General features: G+C 43.4%; 1 long non-coding RNA gene across 2 annotated transcripts in view; it reads right to left on the reverse strand.

Annotated features, from left to right (window-relative positions):
* Positions 1-12,861, reverse strand: part of LOC126078079 (uncharacterized) — a 470,413-nt gene that overhangs the window by 433,145 nt on the left and 24,407 nt on the right. For both annotated transcript variants that reach the window (XR_007517957.1, XR_007517956.1), the window contains one exon: positions 233-313. This is a non-coding gene — a long non-coding RNA (uncharacterized LOC126078079). The remainder of the gene's footprint in view (positions 1-232; positions 314-12,861) is intronic.

Genomic DNA, 12,861 nt, shown 5'->3' on the forward strand with positions numbered 1-12,861 from the left:
GGAAAATTTGGTCAGTGGTCAACACTCAGCAAAAATGAGATTTTTTGAATTATTGTTAGAAGTGTCAATGAGCCAGCCTCTCCCTGTCCCCCATGACTGTGAATAATCCCAAATTTGTTATAGGACATTACAGATCTTCTCAGGCCAGAGAATGCTTGCCAGATATTTTCACTCTGAGTGGTTACAAAAGGCAATATCTATTAGCCCAGACCTCTTGGGGTCAAATACTCACAGTACACCCAGATGTGCAGAGAAAGTGTGGCTTCTTCACGTCTCTATTACTGACATGATCCTCCCCAGATGCCCACATGTGCTAGGAGAAGAAAAACTAAATTTATTTCAGTTGGGTAATTCCAGTCAAATGTAGTAATTTAAACAGTGCTTTCAGGTAAAATGCTCCAACTCTCAGACTTTATTAATCTTCCACCCTTTCCTTTCGCAAAATGGCTTTCTGGGCATATAAAGATGACTTATTGAGTTCTCAAAGCAGTAGGAAGAGAAGAGGGCCTTGTGTCTCCCGCATCCTTGTTGAGGAGTGCTGTAGAATGATGGGATTCATTTCCTCTTTGTTATGGACTGAACTGTGTCCCTCCAAAGTGTGTGTCAACTTGGCTAGGCCATGATTCCCAGTATTATGTTGCTGTCCACCATTTTGTGATCTAATGTGATTATCCTGTGTGTTGTAAACCCTAACTTCTATGATGCTAATGAGGCAGGATTAGAGGCAGTTACGTTAAATGGGGCGGACTCAATCTACAGCATTAGGTTGTATCTTGAGTCAATCTCTTTAGAGATACAAAACAGAGAATTGAGCAGAGAGGAAGGGGACTTCATGCTACCAAGAAAGAAGTGCCAGGAGCGAAGTTCATCTTTTGGACCTGGGGTCCCTGCACTGAGAAGCTCCTAGACCAGGGGAAGAGTGATGACAAGGACCTTCCCCCAGAACTGACAGAGAGAAAAAGCATTTCCTGGGAGCTGGCACCCTGAATTCAAACTTCCAGCCTCCTGGACCATGAAAGAATAAATTTCTCTTTGTCAAAGCCATCTACTTGTGGTGTTTCTGTTATAGCAGCAGTAGATGACTAAGACACTCTTTGAACTAAGGACCATGTAGGAAAATTGTTCTTACCCAGAAATCTGCTGGCATTGTCTATTGAGGGCCTTGGCTGCCCCAACTCATGGTCTAGTCTCTCTTTTGGTTTGGCTTCAGAACAGTAGTCCTCTCTGGTTGACCTGGCCCTACTTTAGTGTCCATTGCCACTGTGGACAGTACTAAAATCTGGCTGGGACCTTCTATGGTTCCTGCCCAGGCTATCCATGCCATAGTGATCCATTTCCACTCCCCTCAGTGAGCTCCTTATCCAGCCACTTGGCCAACTTCTCCTCCTTACTTGTAGGCAGGAATGCCCACATCCTGTTCATGTCACACAGGGACCCAGGGCAGTCTGAGCAGACAAAATCTAGGCTTTTCCTCTCTCAAACTGTGGGGCACCATCAATTTTACTTTGATGTGGTCACCCCCCAGGTTGGTACATTGCAACTGAGCTCCTCGAGGAGATAGGGGAGATGCTTCCCTGCCTTCAAACTCCATTACACTTACCTAGATTACTTTGTGTTCTTTAAGACTTTGCCACCCCCACCTTCTGCTCAGCACCTCCCTTCTCTACTTCCTCTGTCTCCACTCCATTTCCCACCATCTCTTAAGGAGAAATATAGGTGGGCTTTGGGCTGGTTATATTTCTATACTATATACTCCTTCTACCCTAGTTATCCATCTTAGAGATAATACAGAATACTTCTTGTCATGGATTGAATTATGTCCCCCAAAAATGTGTGTATCAATTTGGTTAGGCCATGATTCCCAGTATTGTGTGGTTGTTCTCCATTTTGTGATTGTAATTTTATGTTGAGAGGATTAGGGTGGGATTGTAACACCACTCTTACTCACGTCACCTCCCTGATCCAAGGTAAAGGGAGTTTCCCTGGGGTGTGGCCTGTACCACCTTTTATCTCTCAAGAGATAAAAGGAAAGGGAAGCAAGCAGAGAGTTGGGCACCTCATACCATCAAGAAAGCAGCACCAGAAGCAGAGCACGTCCTTTGGACACGGGGTCCCTGCGCCTGAGAAGCTCCTCAACTAGGGGAAGATTGAGGACAAGGACCTTCCTCCAGCGCTGAGAGAAAGAGAAAGCCTTTCCTTGGAGCTGACGCCCTCAATTTAGACTTTCAGCCTACTTTACTGTGAGGAAATAAATTTCTCTTTGTTAAAGCCATCTACTTGTGTTATTTCTGTTATGGCAGCACTAGATGACTAAGACGCTTCTGTTCCTCCCTTTTATCGTCATTTGTGGCATAATTTTAAGTGATCAATGGAGTCTAAAAGGAGCATCAATGCAATCTTGGTCCTTAAAGCATTTTCTTCTAAGTAGCAACATACAACTTCTACCCTTTCTCTGTAGGTCCAAACACACTATCAGGTCTGGAGTAAATAATATTTTGCAAGTACTGTTTATTAGTTTTCAGTACTCATATAACCATTGAAAAAGTAAAAAAAAAAAAAAAAGACCATTTTATGGTTGCAAAATGGCATGTAAATGCTATAAACTTGCAATTTTCAATATGATGGCATACTTGACAAATACTTCAGGTAGGTGGGGGTCAGCAAAAAAGTGGAGGAAAGTGATTGGGTACAAATCCATCTTAAACACTAGAGAAATCAAGACACTTTCTAAATTTTTTCAACAAAGAAACAGAAGTTTCCATATATTGTTTAAAGCAATAAATATACCTAATAAAGGGGTACTAGGAGTGAGTTAAATTTCCCATTTTTAATAGTGTGAATAGATACTATGAAAAGTTGACAAAACAAGGAGGTTAAAGCATGTTATTTACATTTATGGAGATAACCAGCAGAAGCTCTAAAAAGAGAAATAGCTACAAACATTTATCTCTGAGGAGTGGGCCTAGTGTGAGTAGAATTCCTTTTACGTCTCATTTTTATATATTTCTATGCATATATTTCCTCCTCCAAGAGAGAAACGGAAATGCTGGTGGCATAGTGGTTAAGAGCTCCTGCTTCTATAGGAAGGGGAAAAGTATACAACTCAGACCCTCCACTACAAATGGAACCAGGAACAGGTCCTGCACTCTGGGGGGGAGTCCAGAGGTCCATGATATATCTGAATGGAAGCACATCATCTACCTTCCAGGCCATCATAGGTCATTCATGGCCCAGATATTCCAGGAACATCAGCCTCCCATGAATAGGTAGGAAACCTTTGATTCATTTACGCCACTTCCAAAAGGTCAGCAGTTCGAATCCACCAGGCACTCCTTGGAAACCATATGGGGCAGTTCTACTCTGTCCTACAGGGTCACTATAAGTCGGAATCGACTCAACAGCAGCGGTTATGAGAAAAATCTCATGGAGGAAGCAACGTTTGACATGGATCTCAAAGAATGAAGAGCGTTTCATAGCAGACAGAAAGTGAGTGTTGTGGGGGTCAGGTGGAGGACTAGGAGGACATCCTCAGACTCAGAGGACCAGTTTTAAAGAGTGTATGCATAGCAGTAGCTCAGAAGCGGGAAGGAAACAACAGATTGGACACAGAAGCTGTCAGTCTCAGAACATTCTGGAAGCTTTCTGTGAGGAGACAAACACCACAAAGATGCTCAGCCAAGTAGGTATGATCCTACCAAGATGGTCTGCCACCTGAAGACAAGTCATGGAAGTCAAAGAAGCAGGAGAACTTTAGGCAGCAATCAACATTCAGGCATCCCAATGACAAGATGACAACTTTCACTCCATTCTACTCCCATTACAAGGAAGAACCCTAGCCACGGGCTGTGGATTGGCAGTTGGGGGCAGGGGCACCAAGAGATCCTAGAAAGGTGGCCCCAGAGATTCAGAGGAGCAGAGCTTGGCAGAATCTCAATCCTGCAGCCTAGAACTTCTCAAGGGACTTTGGCCCAGGGGTTACGTGAGTTCCCAGAGTTTATTCTTAGGAATTAAGGGGGATCATGGGAAGTTCAGACAAGACATACCAGGGCGCAGTGGAAAGGGTATTTAAGGGTGAGGGAACACCAAAAGCAAAGGCACAGAGAAAGGGCAGCACCAAAACCAAGGAGTTGAATTAGCAATGTAAATACAACCAAAATGCCACTATTTACTTGATTTTCTACAATAAATAATTGTCTTTTTTTTTTCTGCCCCCAAGTCCCTGACGAATAAGGTATCCTCCCATCATTAAAAGAGGCCCATTGTGTTGGGGATTCTGGTGATTCTTAATAAAGGGAGAGTGGGGCTATCAGGGAGGGATGGGGAAGAGTATAATATGAAATCTCCCCCAGATAACTCTGATGTGCATCTCCCCATACCTGTCCTCACTGCTCTACACTGAGCAGCACTACATGCTGCCCAAACAGCCCCTGCACGTTTCATCTTACTCTCTCAAGACTATGTTGGGCATGGGAGGCCCAGAGTGGCGCAGATGACTTGAGTACTAGCTAAGTGCTCTTTGCAAGTTGTTTTGCAACCAAAATTAATTTCAACTAGTTTTAATCTTCCCCACCTGAAATTGCCCAACCACACACAGGAAACTCACCCAAATCCCTAAGCCACGCGCCAAGGCTCAACATGCAAAAATTTCCATGAGCTGAGGCACAGAAAGGGGTAAGAGTGGGTATGTTTGCCACCACCTTTCAATCCTTGCTGTCTGATGCATTTCTTTTCAGTTGCTTGTAGATTACTGAAAGACTGGATTGCAATTCTTCCCTATCTGCAGATGGTGAATTTTTCTTTTAGCAAATTTTTAATTCTGTTAAAATTCCATTTCAACAGATTATTTGGAAGAACCCTAGTGTTTGTTGTAAAATTTTGCCTGCATAGTAAATTGTGATTTTTTGGTTAATTAGCATCTGGGATAAAGAAGTTCAGCTCTTTACCAACTACCAGTGGCACTCTAGTGGTCTCATAAATGCCTACTGAGTCTACAAGTTTGGGGGAGGTAGTCATAAAGCAAGAAAAATCCATAGATCTGACCCCCGCAAGTTTACAGACTAGGACTAGAGCAGATTGACTACCTGTGTGATTTACTGTGACTGGAGTATGGAAACAACCTGAAAGTCCAGGAATTAGTGACTAGTTCAATAAAGAATGTGACTTTCCTACATTAAGAAAAATGCAACCACTATAAGCCTGAGGTAGCTATATATGTTCTGATAACAAATAATCTCCAAGATATATTGTTTAGTGAAAAAGTAAGGTGCAGATTCTTAAATAGTGTAATGCTACCATTTGTATAAAAGGGAACTCTTACTATTCACTTTCCCCCAACCTCAATCTCTGCCCCCCCCACACATACTGTGTATCTCTCTTTGTATCTATTTTTATTGTCACAGAATAAATAGCCCCGGCAGGATGCACACGTGTGCATGCATATACTCACACACACATACACACACACAAATAATAGTGGTACCTCGTTATATAACTTTTTAGGGCTTTAATTAATCTACTAGGTAATACATCCCATGGCTCAAAATTCAAAAGGAGCAGCATCTTTCCTACTCATGGCCGCAGCCCCTACTCAGCATCCCTCCCAGAGGCAGCGAACATCCATACACACACATCTCTCCTTTTGTTCCCTTTTTAAACTATAGACATTTATTTCTTCTATCTGTCATTAATTCATTACTTATTCTTTCTATTAAAATCTAGATAATTAAAAAATGACCCATGGGGAACAGACAGGAGAGAGCAATGGAGCACTGGAAGAACTTGCAGAATTCAGACACCTCAGCCAGCTGATGCATCAGAGAAAGCTGCGCAGAGGAGGTGAGATATGCCTGGAGTTGGCAAGAAATGGACACTCTTATCATGAATGTTAAGAAAAACCTGGAGATCAGGCTGCTCAAAAAAGGACATCTCTAAGATCAGGCTAAAGATCTGGTATTTGAGGGCTCGGAAAAAATTAATTAAAAAATTAATTTTCTAGCCCTCAAATGCCAGATCTTTAGCCTGATCTTAGAGACTTCAGCATCATTAGCCATGAGGGAGAGACCCTGGATTCAAGGCCAGAGCAGAAGTGCCCAGTCAGCATCTGTGGATCCCTCTGAGCCAGGGCAAACCGAGGTAAGGAGGAGAGGGTGTGGTTAGCAGTTCATGCTCGGGACTAAACCCTTTACGAGGCTATGTAATCAAATCCTACACTTTTCAGAATTACCACTGTTGGTTTGGGCTTTTTATAAGAGTTCCAACTCTTCTTATTATTTTTCCAGCCTCTTAACATACTTTGGCCTGTTCTCCCTCTCTTTGAATCAGTTTTTTTCTCAGGAGAAACTAAGAAGTAACCACTCTCTGGATGTGAATTTTTCTCATGGTATTTCCTCATTTTATAACAAGTTAGCTCCTTCTTCTACAGGAAGGGGAAAAGTACAACTAAGACCCTCCACTATGAATGGAACCAGGAACCAGCCCTGCATTTGGGGCGGCGGGGTCCGGTCCAGAGGTCCACGATACATCTGAATGGAGGCACATCATCTACTTTCCAGGCCCTTATAGGATCATTCATGGCCCAGAGATTCCAGGAGCATCAGCCTCCCATGAATAGGTGGGAAACCTTTGATTCATTTAGGCCACTTCTAATGAAGATGGGAGTCAATGACTAAGCTTACTTCTAGATATCTAAACCAAACCAAAACAAACCAAACTCACGGCCATCGAGTCGATTCTGACTCATAGCATCCCTATAGGACAGAGTAGAACTGCCCCATAGAGTTTCCAAGGAGTGGCGGATTCAAACTCCTGACCTCTTGGTTAACAGCCACAGCACTTTACCATTACACTACCAGGTTTTCCTCTAGACATCTGGCAGCAATCAAATCAGGGGTAACCCCTCACATCCAGGATAAAGTCATTCAAAAGATTTCTCAGCACTAACGTGTCTTCTTCCATAAGCCTTCTTCAGTGTCTGAGTTGCCCCTACTATGCATTCTACCGGAGGAAGGCACTGAAGGCTGCTGTTAAATTGCCAATAATTCTTGGAAAGAAAGGATATGTGCTGCTATGCCATCATCAGTCATCTGCAGTTGAACTCCTCTAAAGCAAACTCACCCTTGGTGCCACAGCCAGCCAATAGGGAAAGAGATACAAACTGTACTGGAAGAAACCTTAGGTGTTATCCAGCTCAGTCCTATCATTTTACATTTAAGGAAACCGATTCCCAGGGCTGCCAGTGTAAATGCAGAGCTAGTTACTGATGGAACCAGGTAAAAACTCGCTTCCGTATCGGCATTTATTCCACAGGATTGATTCATCCCATTTTAGAACTGGAATGCTCAAGAAGGAAGGTCTTAGGAAAGGGTCAGGATTTCAGAAAATAGGAGGGTAAGGGGGGTAATGAAGGGGTACAAATGTTTCAGTTATTGATGTGTGACACACCACTCCAAAACTAAGTGGCTCAAAATAACACCAACATTTCTTTTGCTCATGAATCTGAAATCTGAGCAGATCTCAGTGGGGACAGCTCCATCTCTGCTCCACTTGGCATCACCTGGGGTGGCCTGAAGGTGGGGATCATCTTGTTCAATAGCACAACTAGCTGTATGCTGGTGGTCAGCTGGGATATCAGATGGAGCTGTGGCCACAACCCTACCTGTAGCCTCTCCATGTGGTTTCCTCATAAAGTGGTGTCTAAGTCCTAAGGGTGAGCATCCCCAGAGAGATAGCCTGATGCAAGCCAAATCATTTGGTATGTCCCGGGCTTGGAAGCCTCGCAACAAAATATCTGCCACATTCTATTTGTCATGGCAGTCACAAAGCCTGGCCCATCTTCAAGGGGAAGGGAATTAGGCTATAGCTTTTGACGGGAGGGGTACCAAATAATTTGTAGACACATTCTAATACCATCTCTGTAGGTCAATTTTCAAAGCTGATTTGGGAGGTGCTTCCCAATTAATTACTGGGCAGGCTCCAACTCAAAATGTAAATGTAAGACTTCTTTTGGGCAAGCAAAAACCCCACAATGGAGGAATATCATTTCTAATTCTCTTGGCTTCTGAGCTTCTTGAATCACCTAGCCTTTTTAAGCATTTACCCTCCAAGGGCAAGTAAGAATAAGAGGCAAGAAAAGAGACAGTCCTGTGGCACAAACAAATTAATTCTGTTGCCTCATAAATTCTATTCTCTGTCTCTCTCTCTCTCTCAGTTGCACACACACACATACGCACACATACACACACACTCTTTTTTAGGTATCTCATTATCTAACTATTATGCAAAAAAGTATCCATCATGTCCCAACTCTGTCCCCTTAGGAAGCTGAGGCCCATCATCATTGGTTAGCTTCTTTCAGCAGACATGAGATTTTTAATTTATAGTGTGGCTCTCCAGTATAAAACTCCAACAGGCAGAAGCTCCATCTCCCAGAGTAGTCCCTGAGGGTGTTGTGCTCAAAAGCATTCTCAGAGAAGTAAACTGGGGCGGAGAGCAAAGCCAAAACGTCAGTCTATTCGATGTGAACTTTAAAACTAAAAAAGAGGTAGACGGAGAAAGGACACACAGAAAGAGAAAATGCAAATATGTATAGTATAGGGGGAAGAGAGAGGCGGGGAGAGGGAGATGAAGAGAGAGAGGGACCGAAAGGGAGACAGAGAGAGAGAGAGCATAGTACATGTGTGTAGAGGGAAGACAGGGCAGGGAGAGGCAGAAGAGAGAAAGAGAGTGCACGAGTGCATATGCATAGATGTGTGTGTGTGTGTGTGTGTGTGTGTGTGTGTGTATAGAGGAAAAGGAGGAACAGAAAAAGGAAGAAAGGAAGGAAGAGAGAAAGGGAAGGAGAAAGACACTTAAAAAGCCCTTCCTTATGCTCAGGCCACAGTAAATCAGAAAATAATGAAATTCTGCACAGATTAAATGCCAACGGACAGAAAACTTGGAAGCAGATGAGGACTTATATCACAAAGCTTTAATGTCATGTAAATCTCATTGAACAGGGAAATCAAAATGTTAGCAACAATTACATTCTTCTTATAATAAAAGTGATTCCGAAAACGGAAAAAAGAAGAATGGAAACACTTCTGCAAATGATTAAAGGGGGTGTGGGGAGTATGGGGCTCAGAGGGAGGGAGGGAGGGGTGCACTGGCAGTGATAAATATAGAACCATAATTTAAGAGACAGTAGGAAATGCTTTGTGTGTGTTAATTGGAAATGCATTCTAGAGGCTACAGTTTGTTCACCATGAATGTTGTGACCTTGGGTTCCTTGAGGGAATGTGGGCTCCACCCTGTCCCCATGGTGAGGGGAAGAAGCGAGAAACCATGTCATTCAATGGATAAAAGAAGTTCCAGTTTATATGGTGGAAGGGACCATTTTTTTTCTTTGTTTTTGTTTTTCTGTTTCACTCTTTGGATTAAAGAGAGAAGCGCTGTGGGATTACAGCAAAGCCATTTTCTTTGCCAAGGAAAGGAGCTCAGAGATGGGATGGTTTGGGAACAGCCTCACCCCACATTAGGGTGACAGACAAGATGAATTCTCCTTTCTGCTCTTGGCCACTGAAGATTCTGGTTAATGGAATGAGCATTTGGCTCAAGGGAAATGGAGGTGTTGGAAACTGGGTTTGGAGAGACAATTCCTCCTGCTTATCTGGGGCAGTTCCTCTTCTCACAGAGACCAGGCTCTGGGTCCCAAGACAGAGAAGAATAGAGCAGACTGGCTTGCTAAAAAGCTCCGGTGAGCTGCAGAATTGAAGTCTGTTATACATTTGAGCTAAAATTCTTGGTTTTTTGAATGAGCAAATCAGCAAAAGATTATCTTTCACTAAATTCCTGCCAACTAACTTTTACTCCTTCACATGTTTTTCAAATTGTCCTTTCCTTCCATTCATTCACACCCATCTGGAATACAACCAGGGCAATTTAAACTTAAAACCTCAAAGATGACCTGGGGCCATGATGCCCAAGCTCTAGTTGTGTTCCAGATGTAAGGGTAGTGCAACCTGATAAAAACACAGGCTACCGAGCTATTCCAGGCCCACCTAATCAGAATCTCCAGGGCTAGAGGGACCAGGAAATCTGTATTTGTAACAATTCCCAGGTAAGTATCATAAGGCCAGCCCCACTCCAGTCTCCAGACAAGTGGTTGGGAGCCACAGGAAACGAAACTAAGACTCAGAAAGTGAAGTAGCTCCCAAATGGCACTCACAGCTGGGACAAAAACTCAAGGATGTTACTTCTCAGCTCAGAACATTGACACTATCCCTGTATATGAATAAGGCCTGAATCCTGCTTATCACCTAAGTCAGCCCTGGCCCTACCTCTAGGAGCTCCATGTTCATCATGATGGTGATGGTGATAAGATGATGATGGTGGTGACAGCCAACACTTACCTAGCACTTACAATGTGCTTCGCACTATATGATAACTTATTTCATTCTCAAAACGATCCCATGAGGCAGGCACTGTAATTATCCCCATTTTACAGCTAAAGGACTTAAGGCACAGGCAGGCCAGCAGAATTGCACAGGTCACACAGTTAGAAGGAGATGGGACTGGAATTCAAGGCAGGGCTGGCAGAAGACAAGAGAAGTGCCCTACCGTGTTAACACACTGATATGCACTTTAGCACTTAGCCTTTTGATATCACAAGGCTTTTTCATTGTGAGTCATCTCTCTTTGACCTTAATTTCTCCCCTTACTGATTGTAGCTATAACAGAGGATGATGGAATGATCTTAGAGTGAAGGAGAAACACTCAGTCGCACCTCACAAGAATCCCAAGGATGATTACAGATAAGGGAGCGCACTGTTGTTCATGGAGGTCAGTACTAGAAAGGTCTTTTAGGAATAGGCCTATGGGCCAGGCAGAGACCCAAGGAATGCCATGACTTCTTTTCCCCACCCTCAAGTTCCTATAAAATTAAAAATAGGAGTCAGATGAGGATCAAAGTTAGCATTAACTTTATTCTCTTGCTCCTAAATACAGGGGTTCTGATTTATTATGTGGGAGTACATAACTTAAGCCTTCTTTGGTGAGAAAGATTATAGGAAACTTCCTTTCTACCAACCTCCCCACCTCCCATAATCTAGACATGAGGACTTCATCTTAGGAAAAGTAGAGAAGATGGAAAATTCTGAGTGGTCAGAAAATTCTGACCCACCTGCTGTCCAGTGGGTCCCAGTCTACATTACACTCGACTGAGGGTAGGAGAGGAAGAGATACTCTTAAAGGCCTCCCTTCCAGGCAGGCATATAAGAGCCACCATAGCAGTGAACTCGAACATGATATCATTAATCAGATGAGCCGTTCTTCCTCCTGAGGGGAGAGAGAAACAGGAAGTAGGTGTGGGCTAGGAGGGAGAAGCCAGAAGTATTTTTCCAATATTCTTCCTTCCTGAAGGAGTCCTGGTGGTGCAGTGGTTAAAGCCCTTGGCTGCTAACCAAAACTGTCAGTGCTTCGATCCCACCAGTCACTCTATGGGAGAAGATGTGGCAGTCTGCTTCCATAAAGATTTACAGCCTCAGAAACTCTATGGAGCAGTTCTACTCTGTCCTATAGAGTCGCCATGAGTCAGAATCAACATGATGGTAGTGGGTTTTGTTCTGGTTTGGTTCCTTCCTGGGGGATGGAGCCGAAGTCCCTTTTCCTCTACAGAGGTATGAGAGTAGGGTATGGGTGTTATCTGCTAATGCCAAGCCTTGTCTCTGATAAGCTCTGAGACTGTCCATATGCACTAATACCCCATGTGTAGCATCCTTTTTGGCCTCTATTTCCCCAGTTGAGATAAACTGCCTTGAGTAATTCATACTTTCTCTCATTTCCCTCTTGTGACCAAAGGAACCTTGAATCTTGGGTAAAATAAACCCAGCTCTAACGACCTAGACATGCAAACAACGGCTCTGAGTACAAATGGATCAGTTAATTCAGCTCTTGTTCCATTTTCTTCTATCAAATGTAGAGTTCAGTACAAAACATTAACTCATTATGGCACGACATTATTTTGGTTTTTCTTGCTTGCTCAAAATAAGAGCAAGTACCCTAGGGTGAAAAGAAAAGTGGGGCAGGGAGCTGGAAGAAGGCTCTAGGGAACTTCGAGAACCATCACCACCATTTGAGACCAGAGCTGAATCAGTGGAAGGTGCTACTCATAACCAGGGAGGCCACATCTGCCTTCCCTTCAGCATGTCCGGCAGGAAGCTCTTAGCCTATGATCCGCCTCCGCAGCCCCCTGGGAAAGCTGTATCATGAGCATTTGGGATCATTTCATATTTCATAAATGGGCTTAACTCACACTCATTATGTTAACTGGAAGGCCTACTGGATTTAACTAGGCTAGAAAGGGAGGCAGCTAGAAACATCTCACATGGAGCAGGCTAGAGGCAGCCTGCAAAGGGCAATCAAGAGGAAGATTTGATTTGACGTCAGTCATTCTACTCAGGATGAGGGGCTAACACCATGCAGCACCCCAAGGAAACAAAGTAACAGTCCCTCGCTAGTAAGAATTAAAGGAGATTCTGATTCCAAGCCATTCCCAGGATAGCTTGGATAAGCTAAGTTTAGTCCACATCGATGAATACAAAACAAGCCATTCAAAATGGCACACAACCCTGTGCCCAGTTTCTAACAAACAAACAAACAAAAAAACACATTGTGATAAAACTACAAAACGAGTCAATAGATGTGATCTCTTTTTGTATTGTCTGGTTCTCTCCGAGTTCTGAGTCTAAGTTATGAGGCTGACAGGTTTGTGCAAAGTTGACACAAGGAAGCCTTAAATGGGACAAAAAACAAGAAACCATGTGAAAACCTGAAGGAGAGACAGACAAAAAGTCAGGGAGAGAAAATGAATGAGGAAATGATGAGCAC

The sequence above is a fragment of the Elephas maximus genome, chromosome 6 (genome assembly GCF_024166365.1).
Source record: "Elephas maximus indicus isolate mEleMax1 chromosome 6, mEleMax1 primary haplotype, whole genome shotgun sequence".
Taxonomy (NCBI): domain Eukaryota; kingdom Metazoa; phylum Chordata; class Mammalia; order Proboscidea; family Elephantidae; genus Elephas; species Elephas maximus.